The sequence below is a fragment of the Littorina saxatilis genome, linkage group LG16, assembly GCF_037325665.1.
Source record: "Littorina saxatilis isolate snail1 linkage group LG16, US_GU_Lsax_2.0, whole genome shotgun sequence".
In the NCBI taxonomy this organism is placed as follows: Eukaryota; Metazoa; Mollusca; class Gastropoda; order Littorinimorpha; family Littorinidae; genus Littorina; species Littorina saxatilis.
In genome coordinates this window covers 12,329,440-12,345,897 of record NC_090260.1, presented here as the reverse complement: position 1 = coordinate 12,345,897, position 16,458 = coordinate 12,329,440, and the positions used below count along the sequence as shown (strand labels likewise).

General features: G+C 41.0%; 1 protein-coding gene across 1 annotated transcript in view; it reads right to left on the bottom strand.

Annotated features, from left to right (window-relative positions):
* The window catches only part of LOC138950417 (uncharacterized), an 80,265-nt gene that overhangs the window by 33,446 nt on the left and 30,361 nt on the right, over window positions 1-16,458 (bottom strand). The gene's annotated exons all lie outside the window — the stretch shown is intronic.

Sequence of the window (16,458 nt, the reverse complement as noted above, 5' to 3'; positions counted from 1 at the left end):
CGTTGTTTTCCAACGTTATTCCCACGTGATTTCGTCCATACAAATCTACGTAAAAAAACGTTGAAACGCAACGTAAACCCAACGTAACCCAACGTGAATATAACGTGAATACAACGTAAAATTGTTTGCTGGGCTGTGTGTCTCGGTGTCTATGTGCTGAAGGTTCGATGACTGGACAGTCAGTCTAGCTTTTCTCAGAAACGGGTTTAAACATCGTCTACTCAGTAAATAAGCCTACAGTCATGTCATGCTCGATTACATACAGTGGAATACAAAGCGGTGTACTGTACTGTTTCGGTATTTTTCTTTGTGTCGAGCACCGCTAAAGCATATATTAATTTTACACTTCGGTTTAGGTTAGCGTGCTTCAGTTCATTTTAAAAGAAAGAACATGGTTACCTCAGAAAACCTGTAAGGAAAGCAAGGAGCGCCTCAAAACAAACACACTGACATGCAATATCCTTTACAGTTTCTGATTATATCGTGAAGGATTTTTTTTCCTCCCATGAACAAACATTTATTTATTTATTTATTTATTTTTATTTTTTTCCACTTCACCTCATCTCGACTAATCGGTACACATCTTTTTATTTTATTTTTATGTGTGAAATACTGCTATGTACCGACACAATTTTTATTACAAATCGTGTTGAACGCGTTTTGTAATAAAAATTGTGTAATCCGAACACGATTTGTAATAAATTTATCACAAAACGCACTTTTATTTATACAAAACGTGTCGCTACACTGCTACAGTAACAAAATTAAATTCACTAGTATTGGGACCTAATGGTACGGGGACGCAATGGCACGTAATTGTATTGGGACGTAATGGTACTGGGACGCAATGGTACTGGGACCCAATGGTATTGGGACGCAATGGTACTGGGACGCAATGGTACTGGGACGTAATGGTACTGGGACGTAATGGTACTGGGACGTAATGGTATTGGGACGTATTGACATGTTCCCGTACGTTCCGCAGGCTTTGTATTTGACTATCCTGATTGTCCCGTATGTCGTTTGTTGACATTATTTGACTGTTGTTTACTTTCTCATGTTCATTATGTTCATCTTCATGTATCCGTGTTAACCTTTCCATCATTTCATCCATCGTCACCCCCATCTGTCACCCTACTGGAAACTATTAAATTAGTATTTTCATTTATTTACATCGGTGTTCTGTGAGTGCTGTGTGGTGTGGCCAAAGTTTTTGAGTGAAAAACTAAACATGCAAACGTGCATGCACGCGACAGTGAGCTGTGGCTGGATCAGCAATACTGCAATGCGCACTCTGACAGCGTGAAACATTTGCTCCGACACTCAAGATGTCAACTACAAATTACAGGTTCAATCTGATTTTCGTTTGAGAGCAAAATCTTTCAATGCACTATTTGCAGAATTTATGCCTTTCAGTATATGTCAAAGCAGCACCGCCCTGATATGTCCCTTCGTGGTCGGCTGGGCTTTAAGCAAACAAACAAACAAACAAACGTGCACACTTCGTTCAGACAAGTTGTGCAACTTTGTTGCAGATCAATATTTTGCAACACATGATACAAAGTTTTCCTATTATGTAATACTTTAATGTCATAACCACCACCCCCCACCTTCCCTCTCTCTTTCTCCTTGACAGTGCAACATTAATTGCTACAATTGCGAGTCATCCTTAACATCATTTTGTAGCGGCAAAGTAGAAGACAGCTTGGCTACTTTTTATTTCTTTTCATTTTTTCACAGTGTTTTGGTGTGAGTTTTTTCGATTGCTTGGTGTGTTGTGTTGTTTTAATTTATTTTTATTTTTCTATGTATCTGTTCTAACTCAAACTTTGAGATGCACATATCTGCCAGGCACCTGTCAATAGTAACAGCAGTTCATCCACAACTCGGTGATTTTGTTCAACTTCAAGTCAAGTCGCCTTTGCTGCTTGGAGCAGAGACTGTAGAATACACACGATCTCAGCTATGTGCGAGAGGAAGGGCTAGCCCACAGGTGGCCAGTTGTGTAACTTCACGACCGTGCTCGTGTGTGTGTGTGTAACTGTAAGTGAGCGAGAGGGGGTAAGAGAGAAAGAGAGAGAGAGAGAGAGAGAGAGAGAGAGAGCATTCGTACTCACAATCATGATGTGCATTTTAAATACGAATTTTATCATACATATTCAGTTATTCATACAGTCATATACTACAACTTTTTTTTTTAAACACGATGGGGAATTAATTTTAGTTCTCTGTACGACGGTGATGACTCTGACTTCTTGTTGTTGGTGTTGGTGTTGTTGTTGTTGTTGGTGTTGGTGTTGGTGTTGTTGCGGTTAGCCTATTGACGTTATGGCAAGGAGTGTAAGGATGTATGAGTGTTTCCTCACCAGGACAAATACCAATGGCTGTTATGCTATATGGCGGAATAGATTCTTGTTTTTCTTGTTCTTGCTCTTGTAAACTCTGTTCTATCTTTTTTACACGCATGCGGCGTCTGTGACGAATGCAAATGACGAGGCACCGGAATGGTGTTCACCCGCATACTTCTGCACAGCTTCTTCCGTCTAACCTTACTGTCAGCATTGTTCTTCCTTCCCGACAACCCACCACACACAGATATTCGAGAGAGAAGGAGAGATTAATGAGCAAACGGCAAACTCGATTTTCTGGAACAAGTACCGAAACAAGTCTCTCGTTCTTTTTGGCCTTACACAAATTAATATGAAATTTGTATTTGCATGATTGGCTATGGCTTATTAAACTGCGAGCTTTCCAGAAATATCAAACAATTTAAGCAAGCGCAGATCTGTTTCCACACTACTCGAATCATGGCCGGAGAGAAATTAAAAAAAAAAAAAGCACTGTTAATCAACCTAAGATGAACGAGACACGAATTCGTGGTGTGTGTGTGTGTGTGTGTGTGTTTGTGGTGTTGTCTTTTCCAAATTGAAATCAACACATTCTTATCAAACAAACAAAACAAAGCAAACAACAAGTCGCGTAAGGCGAAAATACAATATTTAGTCAAGTAGCTGTCGAACTCACAGAACACGTGGAATTGACAAGAAGAGCGGGGTATTCGTTGCGCTGAGAAGGATAGCACGCTTTTCTGTACCTCTCTTTGTTTTAACTTTCTGAGCGTGTTTTTAATCCAAACATATCATATCTATATATTTTTGGAATCAGGAACCGACAAGGAATAAGATGAAAGTGTTTTTAAATTGATTTCGAAAAAAAAAATTTGATAATAATTTTTATATATTTAATTTTCAGAGCTTGTTTTTAATCCGAATATAACATATTTATATGTTTTTGGAATCAGCAAATGATGGAGAATAAGATAAACGTAAATTTGGATCGTTTTATAAATTTTTATTTTTTTTTACAATTTTCCGATTTTTAATGACCAAAGTCATTAATTAATTTTTAAGCCACCAAGCTGAAATGCAATACCGAACCCCGGGCTTCGTCGAAGAGTACTTGACCAAAATTTCAACCAATTTGGTTGAAAAATGAGGGCGTGACAGTGCCGCCTCAACTTTCACGAAAAGCCGGATATGACGTCATCAAAGACATTTATAAAAAAAACTGAAAAAAACGTTCGGGGATTTCATACCCAGGAACTCTCATGTCAAATTTCAGAAAGATCGGTCCAGTAGTTTAGTCTGAATCGCTCTACACACACACACACACACACGCACGCACACACATACGCACATACACCACGACCCTCGTTTCGATTCCCCCTCGATGTTAAAATATTTAGTCAAAACTTGACTAAATATAAAAACGAAGTATAGAGCGCACTCTCATACACACACACACACACACACACACACATCCGCATTGTGATGATTTTCGCCGGGGAGGGGGTGGAATCGATTATATACACGATTTATTTCTGTTCTGAATCTGTTGAAACTACTTTTTCCCCAACTTTTGTAACAAACGCACTCGTGTAGAAAAAATACAATTTGCAGGGAAAAATCCAAATCGATAGTGCAGCATTTATGCAAATTCAAATAGCAAGCGAAATAATAAATAACGCGTGACTGCGGCAGTCGTCATAACAACTAAACCACCACCTCGTAATCTTTGCTCCGCCCACCACTCTCTCGCTCGCTGTCTTCTTACCACCCCCCCTCATCCCCATCCTGCTTCACCTTCCCTCTCGGCCCTGTCAGCGTGAAAGTGACAGAAGCCTAGCCTACTAGGCTATGTAGTGCACAGACAAGATACGATGTTTTATTTGGAATGCTTGAAGCAGCAGCTTCATGTGGCAAAACCTTCCAACAACGGATAAAGCGTACAGTAATTTAGATGGAGATAAAAGGAGACCAGAGAAAGGGGGGGGGGGGGGGGGGGAGCGTTTATTGTGGCACTGTGCACTTCTTATTGAAAGAAATGCCAACGCAGAAGAAAACAACGTTAAAACATTTAGTCAAAACTTGACTAAATGTAAAAACAGTACACATTTTGATTACGTTGTTGGAAGGGGGGGGGGGGGGGGGGGTTATGCATACTTGCTTTCAATGTTCCAAAATGTCTGTGTCCAACTGTTGGGTTCAAAGTCAACTTATTTTGCGACTGTTACCACCATTGCTTTTTGAGGCGAAGCAAGGTTTGCGGTTTGATGTCTCTGGATAGATCTGTAAAATGTTCAGCATTTCCTTGAAAAGTCAACCGATGCATAGAATGAAATGAACTTGAATAGGCTTTTGACAAAGCTTACCATAGAAGCTTCATTCTGTTGAAATGCCGACACATTTAAAGGCTTTCTTTTCAAGCTTGTATATGGGGAAAAATCGTCATGATAGCGTTTTCATTTGAATTATTCAATAAGCTTACACCAACTCTGTTGAAAAACCCAGGTTGCTTTTGATTAATTAGTTGTTTGTTTGTTTTTTTGTTTGTTTTGTTAAATTCACTTTAATTAAATACAATATTAATATCGTGTGCAACACGGACCGCACTTCACAAAGTTTTTTTTGTTTGTTTGAAGGGCCATATCAGGGCGGTGCTGCTTTGACATATAACGTGCGCCACACACAAGACAGAAGTCGCAGCACAGGCTTCATGTCTCACCCAGTCACATTATTCTGACACCGGACCAACCCATATTATTGCCAGACGCCAGGCGGAGCAGCCACTAGATTGCCAATTTTAAAGTCTTAGGTATGACCCGGCCGGGGTTCGAACCCACGACCTCCCGATCACGGGGCGGAGGCCTTACCACTAGGCCAACCGTGCCGGTATCCAAAGTTTAAAATGTTACTAGAACATTAAAATAAATGTGAGCAAGTTAACATATTCAATAATCTCGTGTTATTCATGACTGTTGGATTATCGCGCTTCCATGCTTCGTGTGCACGTGCACGCTAAATTATCAAATAATCAGCGCTGATTTTTCTTATTATCACAATTTTTATTTTTCACGTGGACATTTTGATCATCTAGTTTGGGCACATGACCGTAAAGCAGCCCCACACCCTGGGGTTACTGATTTCACGCGGACATGTTATTATCACGTGTTCTGTTTAATTTGCAACGGTAGTCGAGTTCAAATGCGCATACGTGGGAATTATAAGAGTTTTTATCAGTTCTGGCGCGTCGAGTAAGCCCAGGCCAAAACTCAAAAATGAGAATAAACACAGTTCGTAAAACATTCTTGCTGTAAAATACACAGAACAAGCTATATTAAATGTGTCCACGTGATAACGATTACGTCCAGGTTTTGACGCAGGTAGGCCGACATAGCTAACTCATTCCGCCTTTGGTGTACCCAACCCCCAAAGGTCATACACTCGCGTTCAGACGCTGTCGGAAGGTGTCAGCGCTTGGGTGACAGGCAATAAACAGAACCCTCTCGCCGACTGCACGTGCGTGTGTGGAAGAGAGAGAGAGGGAGAGGGGGGTGGGGGGTGGGGGGGTGGGTAGGGTGAGAGAGAGGAAACTCGAACTCCACACTCAACGTATTCCTGGACTTGCCCGCTAAGCGCAAAACATTATGAATCAAGTCGCGTAAGGCGAAATTACTACATTTAGTCAAGTAGCTGTCGAACTCACTGCAATGTTTCAGCAAGACCGTAGCATCGTCAGTCCACCGCTCATGGCGAAGGCAGTGAAATTGACAAGAAGAGCGGGGTAGTAGTTGCGCTGAGAAGGATAGCACGCTTTTCTGTACCTCTCTTCGTTTTAACTTTCTGAGCGTGTTTTGAATCCAAACATATCATATCTATATGTTTTTGGAATCAGGAACCGACAAGGAATAAGATGAAAGTGTTTTTAAATTGATTTCGAAAATTTAAATTTGATAATAATTTTTATATATTTAATTTTCAGAGCTTGTTGTTAATCCAAATATAACATATTTATATGTTTTTGGAATCAGCAAATGATGGAGAATAAGATGAACGTAAATTTGGATCGTTTTATAAAAAAAATATTTTTTTTACAATTTTCAGATTTTTTAATGACCAAAGTCATTAATTAATTTTTAAGCCACCAGGCTGAAATGCAATACCGAAGTCCGGGCTTCGTCGAAGACTACTTGACCCAAATTTCAACCAATTTGGTTGAAAAATGAGGGCGTGACAGTGCCGCCTCAACTTTCACGAAAAGCCGGATATGACGTCATCAAAGAGATTTATCGAAAAAAAGAAAAAAACGTATGGGGATATCATACCCAGGAACTCTCATGTCAAATTTCATAAAGATCGGTCCAGTAGTTTGGTCTGAATCGCTCTACACGCACGCACACACACACACACGCACACACACACATACACACACACACACACACACACATACACCACGACCCTCGTTTCGATTCTCCCTAAGTGTAACAAAACTTGACTAAATATAAAAATGAGAGTAAACACAGTTCGTAAAACATTCTTGCTGTAAAATACACAGAACAAGCTATATTAAATGTGTCCACGTGATAACGATTACGTCCAGGTTTTGACGCAGGTAGGCCGACATAGCTAACTCATTCCGCCTTTGGTGTACCCAACCCCCAAAGGTCATACACTCGCGTTCAGACGCTATCGGAAGGTGTCAGGGCTTGGGTGACAGGCAATAAACAGAACCCTCTCGCCGACTGCACGTGCGTGTGTGGAAGAGAGAGAGAGAGAGAGAGAGAGAGAGAGAGAGGGTGGGGGGGGGAGGGGGCTGGGGGGGTAGGGTGAGAGAGAGGAAACTCGAACTCCACACTCCACTTATTCCTGGACTTGCCCGCAAAGAAATACTCATTCCCTAAAGACTGCTGAACACCATGCATTTTTCATGTAACCACCGTTTTGCCCAAAATTCGCACAAAATTGCTAAAATAAGGGCCTGAAAGCAACACACAAAAAAAAACTAAAATGGTAACCCTATTCTTTTTTACATTAAATGAATGTGAATAGTGTCTATATCTTGCCCAGAAAATATTAGAGCACTCGCATATTCCTTATTAATAATACCTATGATTTTTATTCCAAAAAGTAGGTAGGGGTATAAAAGATGCTGCCACTCGAAAAAGAGCACGTTGACCTACAGTTTTCTTGTGTTTATTTTGAAGGTAAGATATCAAATATCCTGCTGCAAGAAAATCAGAGTGCTGTCATATTTTCTTTTGTCATTATGGTTGTTTGAACAACAAGATTCGCTGATTTTTGTAATTATTTCAACACAGGATGTCGTTATCGGTTTGAGTTTACTTTAATTTTTTGTGTCAATTGACATATTTTGTTACTAAAAAGCATATTCTACCTACCACAATACAAAACAAGTCGCGTAAGGCGAAAATACAATATTTAGTCAAGTAGCTGTCGAACTCACAGAATGAAACTGAACGCAATGCCATTTTTCAGCAAGACCGTATACTCGTAGCATCGTCAGTCCACCGCTCATGGCAAAGGCAGTGAAATTGACAAGAAGAGCGGGGTAGTAGTTGCACTAAGAAGGATAGACGCGTTTCTGTACCTCTCTTTGTTTTAACTTTCTGAGCGTGTTTTTAATCCAAACATATCATATCTATATGTTTTTGGAATCAGAAACCGACAAGGAATAAGATGAAAGTGTTTTTAAATTGATTTCGACAATTTAATTTTGATAATAATTTTTATATATTTAATTTTCAGAGCTTGTTTTTAATCCGAATATAACATATTTATATGTTTTTGGAATCCGCAAATGATGGAGAATAAGATAAACGTAAATTTGGATCGTTTTATAAATTTTTATTTATTTTTTACAATTTTCAGATTTTTAATGACCAAAATCATTAATTAATTTGTAAGCCACCAAGCTGAAATGCAATACCGAACCCCGGGCTTTGTCGAAGATTACTTGACCAAAATTTCAACCAATTTGGTTGAAAAATGAGGGCGTGACAGTGCCGCCTCAACTTTCACGAAAAGCCGGATATGACGTCATCAAAGACATTTATCAAAAAAACTGAAAAAAACGTTCGGGGATTTCATACCCAGGAACTCTCATGTCAAATTTCATAAAGATCGGTCCAGTAGTTTAGTCTGAATCGCTCTACACACACACACACACACACGCACAGACACACATACACCACGACCCTCGTTTCGATTCCCCCTCGATGTTAAAATATTTAGTCAAAACTTGACTAAATATAAAAAGTACCCATTCACTAATGACTGCTGAACACCATGCATATCATATAACCACTGTTTTGGTCAAAATGTTCAGAAACTGCCGAAAAGAGGGCCTCATAGCAAAACAACTAAAACGTTGTCCCTACTTTTTTTTACACTAAATTAATGTGGATGGTGTCTATATCTTGCCCAGAAAATATAAGAGCACTGTCATATTTTTGGTCAAATGCCGCGTATCCCTTTAATTATGACTCTAAATAACTTTTGATTTAAGACACTGATAATATTTCTAAATGCGTAAATTGAAACCCGGCATAACGGGCCGTTAGTAAATACAGTAAAAAGATAATAATGTATGTGTGTACGTGTTCGTGTTGAGGGGGGAGGGGGGATCGCGATGGGAGAAGTAAGGGGATCGAAAAGAGGGAGGGGGGGGGGGGGGGGGGGGCCTGTTCAGACGGGTAAACTGCAACCAGAGGTAAGTATTCTTCTCAGTCTCTGGCACAACTAGCAACAACACTGTATCGTGAAACGTGATCGGCGTTAATTAATTATTCGTCTGAAAAGTGCCAGACATTTTATTTCTGTCCCCTAATGACAACAGCCTGAGGGTGTGCTATCTCTGTCTCTATCTCTCTCTCTCTCTCTCTCTCTCTCTCTCTCTCTCTCTCTCTCTCTCTCTCTCTCTCTCTCTCTCTCTCTCTCACTGAAATGTGTATAACTCAGTGATTACATCCATTGGTCAAGCAAGCAAATAAACCACAGTCAGTGACCAAATTTGAAGACAGGAAACTTGCAGTCTATTGCGGAGTTGATCTAATCAGAGACACAGATTGTATGTATGTCTCTGGTCTAATAAGCCGATCAAACAACCACAAGGACCTGCTATTTCACACCTTGGGGTACAACTCCGGAAGCTTGCATCCTCAATCCTTGCTTGATCCTGCTCGGCCACTCCCTTTACCCAGCCAAACTTCTAATCTGCAAGGCAGAGTACACATTTTCTAAAAGGAAGACTACTCCTCTTCAATTATATTCAGAGATCTTCCAGCTGTCTCCACCATAAGCCAAGTGGTCGAGTTACCCCACTTCTGACCCGAATCACCCCCTCCTGCAGGGTACACGTGCACTCAAGTTAACACAAGACTGACACCTCTGCTTTGACCTGCGTGCCAGGAGTCGGATGAGAGAGAGAGAGAGAGAGAGAGAGAGCTAGAGAGAGAGTGAGGAGAGAGAGAGAGGGAGACTGGACACACACACACATAGACAGAGACACACATGGAAAGACAGAGGCGGAGAGACTCAGAGGGAGACACAGACAAAGACATACAGAGAGAGAGAGAGAGAGAGAGAGAGAGAGAGAGAGACAGAGAGAGACAGAGAGACAGACAGACAGAGACAGACAGACAGACAGATAGACACTGAGAGAGTGACTCGAGACGGAGAAACAGATAAATGAACACCGGATGAGAGAAAATGACTCGAGAGAGAGAGACAATGACAATGACAATGACAATGACAATTCTTTATTTTACGAGGGTAACAGAATAAGCATTGGTATACTTTTTTGCATCTGGCCCTCGCCCTAAAGAGGGACTAAATCTACTATAATAACTACTACTACATACTTACATAATTAGTAAAACAGTATAAGTTTATGTACATAAGTGCATTATATGAAACATTGTAGTTTATAAATGTTCATGACAAGGTGCAAAGTAAAAATTTGCAAGTCAATTAGAGTCAGAATACTATATGCAATAGTACATCAACTCTGTAAGACAATGGATATTATGCAGAACATCATAATTTCGTGAACAAAACAATAAATCAAAAGTGAGTGACTGTGTCCCAAAGGACATAACAATCAAGAATATACTATTTTCATTAAATGGGATATATATTTGTTTTTGAAAGAATCTGTGCTGGTAGCTTCCCGTAAGGCATTCGGAAGAGCGTTCCAGAGACGGCCACCTGAATAAACTAGACTAGACTTAAATAAGTCTATCCTAGGAAGAGGAGTGTTAAATTTCATAAGGTGGTGTGAATTCTTCAAAGAGAACTTTGAACAAATGGTTTGGGGTAGAGTTTCGGATATGATTTTATGCATAAAGATTCCTTTGTTAAAAAGCAGTCTTGACTTTAGAGGTAAGATCCCTAAATGTATGTAGTCTAACTCTGTGAGGGTAGTGTGCTTTAGTAATACTACTTTTAGCGCTCTTTTATGTAAACAAAGAGAGAGAGAGAGAGAGAGAGAGAGAGAGAGAGAGAGAGAGAGAGAGCGCATGAGATGTGGAGAGAGAGAAAAAGGTTGAGAGAGAGACAGATACACACACAGACACTAAGGCAGAGCGAGGGAGAGACGGAGAGAGTTGCATGGAGTGTACGTGACAGACAGTGTGTGTTGCTATAAACAGACAGACGAGGTGCAGCTCATTTCCGAAACAGCGCAAATGGGACAACAGTGACATGATACTGTTTGAATTCCAAAAAAGCGCAGCTCATTTCCGGAACAGCACATCTTTTTATATTTAGTCAAGTTTTGACTAAATATTTTAACATCGAGGGGGAATCGAAACGAGGGTCGTGGTGTATGTGCGTGTGTGCGTGTGTGCGTGTGTGCGTGTGTGCGTGTGTGTGTGTAGAGCGATTCAGACTAAACTACTGGACCGATCTTTATGAAATTTGACATGAGAGTTCCTGGGTTTGAAATCCCCATACGTTTTTTTCATTTTTTTGATAAATGTCTTTGATGACGTCATATCCGGCTTTTCGTGAAAGTTGAGGCGGCACTGTCACGCCCTCATTTTTCAACCAAATTGGTTGAAATTTTGGTCAAGTAATCTTCGACAAAGCCCGGGGTTCGGTATTGCATTTCAGCTTGGTGGCTTAAAAATTAATTAATGACTTTGGTCATTAAAAATCTGAAAATTGTAAAAAAAAATAATAATTTATAAAACGATCCAAATTTACGTTTATCTTATTCTCCATCATTTGCTGATTCCAAAAACATATAAATATGTTATATTCGGATTAAAAACAAGCTCTGAAAATTAAATATATAAAAATTATTATCAAAATTAAATTGTCCAAATCATTTTAAAAACACTTTCATCTTATTCCTTGTCGGTTCCTGATTCCAAAAACATATAGATATGATATGTTTGGATTAAAAACACGCTCAGAAAGTTAAAACAAAGAGAGGTACAGAAAAGCGTGCTATCCTTCTTAGCGCAACTACTACCCCGCTCTTCTTGTCAATTTCACTGCCTTTGCCATGAGCGGTGGACTGACGATGCTACGAGTATACGGTCTTGCTGAAAAATGTCATTGCGTTCACTTTCATTCTGTGAGTTCGACAGCTACTTGACTAAATATTGTATTTTCGCCTTACGCGACTTGTTTGTTTGTTTGTTTGCCCAGCCGACCACGAAGGGCCATATCAGGGCGGTGCTGCTTCGACATATAACGTGCGCCACACACAAGACAGAAGTCGCAGCACAGGCTTCATGTCTCACCCAGTCACATTATTCTGACACCGGACCAACCAGTCCTAGCCCTAACCCCATAATGCCAGACGCCAGGCGGAACAGCCACTACATTGCCAATCAAGTTTAAAGTCTTAGGTATGACCTGGCCCGGGTTTGAACCCACGACCTCCCGATCACGGGGCGGACACCTTACCACTAGACCAACTGTGCCGGCCACAGCACAGATAACAAAGTTGATTTCAACAACTGATCTCGTGAGAACGGTAACAAACGACTCATGTCACCTCTCCGAACGCATTGCAATAGATGTCCGCTCCTGCGGCCATCAATAATAATTATTCCGTTTCGCAAAATATCGAGTTTAAAACAGACAATTACAATGCTCAAAACTGTGACTGCAAACCTCACACTGGATACAAACATATGAATTTGTAGCCAGTTTAGCATTTGGCTACATTCTTGATAAGACGCTTACGTGTCACATTGAAAAGAAACAAGTCGCGTAAGGCGAAAATACAACATTTAGTCAAGTAGCTGTCGAACTCACAGAATGAAACTCAACGCAATGCAACGCAGCAAGACCGTATACTCGTAGCATCGTCAGTCCACCGCGCACGGCAAAGGCAGTGAAATTGACAAGAAGAGCGGGGTAGTACTTGCGCTGAGAAGGATAGCACGCTTTTCTGTACCTCTCTTCGTTTTAACTTTCTGAGCGTGTTTTTAATCCAAACATATCATATCTATATGTTTTTGGAATCAGGAACAATACAATACAATACAATACAATAACTTTATTAATCTCTAAAAGAGAAATTACATTGCTGAGCGTTTGTGTCCGTAATAATAACATACATAACACATTCAAAATAAACATTTGTTCTTTGTCCTGAGAAAATATAGCACATTGGTTATCACATAAGAAAGTATATTAAAAATAAATTAACATGCATTCACCATCAACAATGCACAAAAGAAAGTCAGCACCTTGCCGGTTATCACATGTCTAAGATTAAGAGAGTAGAATGCAAAACAAAATCAACAATACTGAAACAATACAGAAACACTGACCCCGTGCATCAGAGCGACAACACCAGCATCTACCGCCCCACCTGAGAATTGAAGATGTGAATTGCAGATGGAATGAACGAATTTCTGTAGCGTGTGGATCTTGCGGTTGGTTGTCTGAATCTGTTGCTCCTGTCTGTCCGTCTACTGTCAAATTCCGGTCTGAGTGGGTGCGAGTCGTCAGCCAAAATCTTCTGTACCTTGTCAGTCAGTCGTCGTTCATGTGTTGATGTGAAATTGTCCTGCTTCCTCCCTACCACCCCACTTGCTTTCCTGATGAATTTATCTAATCTATCCCTGTCTTGCTTGTTGATGTTGCCACCCCAACACACGGAGCCAAAGTACAACACACTATTGCACGTTGAAGTATAAAACATCTGAAGGATTTCTTGTCTGATGTTAAAAGACCTGAGTTTTCTCAAAAAGTACAGGCGAGAGTGGAGTTTCTTCACAAGGGCATCAGAGTTTGGTTTCCATGTCAACTTATTGTCTATAATCACCCCCAAATACTTATACTGCTCTACCTTCTCTACGACCTCCCCCTTGATCATTATCTCCCTGTGTACATGTTCCCCCCTCCTGTTGTCCATTATCATTTCCTTTGTCTTCCCCACATTAAGCTCTAAATAGTTGTTTTCACACCACCCCACAAACCTATCTACCTCCTGCCTGTAGTCAGAGTCGTCGTCAACAGTCAGCAGTCCGGTCAGTCCAGTGTCGTCAGCAAACTTGGTTATGGGGCAGGAGTCACTAGAACTTCTGAAATCTGCTGTGTAGAGAGAAAAAAGAAAAGGTGAGAGTACTGTGCCTTGTGGTGCCCCTGTGTTTGTGCAGATTGTGTCTGAAACTGATTGCCCCCCCACCCTAACATACTGTGGCCTGTTTGTCAGGTAGTCCATAACCCAGAGGATGGTTGCTGCTGGGACATTCATGCTAAAAAGCTTCTCCGCCATTAAATGAGGCTGTATAGTATTAAAAGCGCTGGAAAAATCAAAGAACATCAAGCGAATATAAGAGCCAGGCTTTTCTAAATGAGAGTAGATCTTGTTTAAAACATTCAACACAGCATCATCAACACTCCTGTTTTTCCTGTATGCAAACTGACATGGATCAATAAAATCTTTCACACAATCACTCAATTTGAACAAAACAACTCTCTCAAAGACTTTCATACAAACAGAAGTAAGTGCCACAGGTCTCAGGTCATTCATGGTTATCACAGTCTTTTTCTTTGGCACAGGAACAATGCATGAAGTTTTCCATAGGGCCGGTACCCTGCTAGCACCAAGCGACATGTTAAAAATGACTGAAAAAATATAACTAAGTTGCTCTGCACATAGTTTTAAAACTTTGGGCATCATCCCATCTGGTCCCCCCGCCTTGCTAGCATTAACATTCTTCAGCCCCCTCTCCACCTCTTCTTCCGTCACCACTATTGGGGAATCTCCTTCCGTAAGCCCACTATCACTGGTCAACCTGTCCCGCATTGCCTTCCTTTCCCCGCTGAAGTCATGTTTATCGAAGCGTGCATAAAACTGGTTGAGATCATTTGCATCTGACTGCGTAGCGTTGCTTTTTTCCTTACTCCCACCCTTCTTCCCCTTGTAGCCACTCATGACATTCAACCCCTCCCATGCCTTCTTCATGTTGTTCCCCGTGAAATTTCCCTCTACCTTCCTCTTAAACTCTTCCTTCCCCCTCCTTATCGAACTCTGGACCTCCCTCTGAACCTCCCTCATGTTACAATTCCCTTCTCTAAAAGCTTTCTTCTTCTTATTCAGCACATCTTTGATATCTTTCGTGACCCAGGGCTTTGTATTGCTGTACACCTTCACTGTTTTCTTCGGCACAACATTGTCCACACAAAAAGACACATAATCGGTTACGCATTCTGTCAGTTCATCAACATCACGGGACGAGTCCACAAATACTGTCCAATCAGTGCAATCGAGGCACCCTCTAAGGGTTTCCATTGAATCGCCCGACCAATCAAAAACAGTCCTAGTGATGGGCGATTCCCGCTGCACACGTGGTCGGTAACGTGGGACAAGGTTTACAATGTTATGATCGGACCGTCCTAGAGCTGGCAGTGCATACGAACTGTACGCATCCTTGACGTTTGAATAACATAAGTCTATAGTCTTGTCTTTTCGTGTAGGGCATGTGACATGTTGGTACAGTTTGGGTAGCACTTTCTTCAGGTTACAGTGGTTAAAATCCCCGCTTACTAAAACGAAAGCGTCTGGCGATTTAGTCTGTAGTTCATGCACGTGCTGTGCTATCTTCTCTGCTGCTTCTGACGCGTTAGCCGAGGGTGGCACGTACACAGCGACTGTCAACACTTGAGGAAACTCCCGTGGCATGTAGTACGGCCTCGTGCCTAGCGTGAGCATTTCAACACAGGGTGAGCATGATGTGTGCTTGACCGTGACGTTGTTCGTGTGACACCACTTCTGGTTGACATAAACACAAACACCTCCCCCCTTCTTCTTCCCCGAGTCCTTCGATCTGTCCCCTCTAAACACAGAAAAACCTGTCAACTCCACACTAGAATCAGGGATCGAGTCACTAAGCCAAGTTTCACTGAAACACATCAAACTGCTGGTTCGAAATGCATGATCGTGTTGCACCAATGCTGCCAGTTCGTCCATCTTGTTTGGTATCGATTGCACATTTCCCATAACCACAGTCGGCAAGTAGGGTTTGAAAAGTCTACGTTTATTTCTGGCCTTCACTCCTCCCTTCCTTCCCCTCTTCCTCTTCTTCATCTCAGGTGGCAATTCGATCACTGGTTTCACAACAAGTGGCGACGATCGCAATGACAGTAGGGTCGCCATGTTGTATCGGATGATCGGAGCTCGCACCGTGTTGACATTTGAAAATTGTCCGTAGACGACTGCAGCCATAAACAACCACGCCAGAACACACACCACCACATTCCTCAGTAAATCAGCCATCTTCTTGCACATTTACAGCACTGCACACCACTTTTTCAGTCCAAGAACTTTCAAAGATTACGGACACAACAGACAGCGTTGTCACCACCAGCGCAGCGACACATCCAAGGAATAAGATGAAAGTGTTTTTAAATTGATTTGAACAATTTAATTTTGATAATAATTTTTATATTTTTAATTTTCAGAGCTTGTTTTTAATCAAAATATAACATATTTATATATTTTTGGAATCAGAAAATGATAAAGAATAAGATGTACGTAAATTTGGATCGTTTTATAAAAAAAATATTTTTTTACAATTTTCAGATTTTTAATGACCAAACTCACTCATTAGTTTTTAAGCCACCAAGCTGA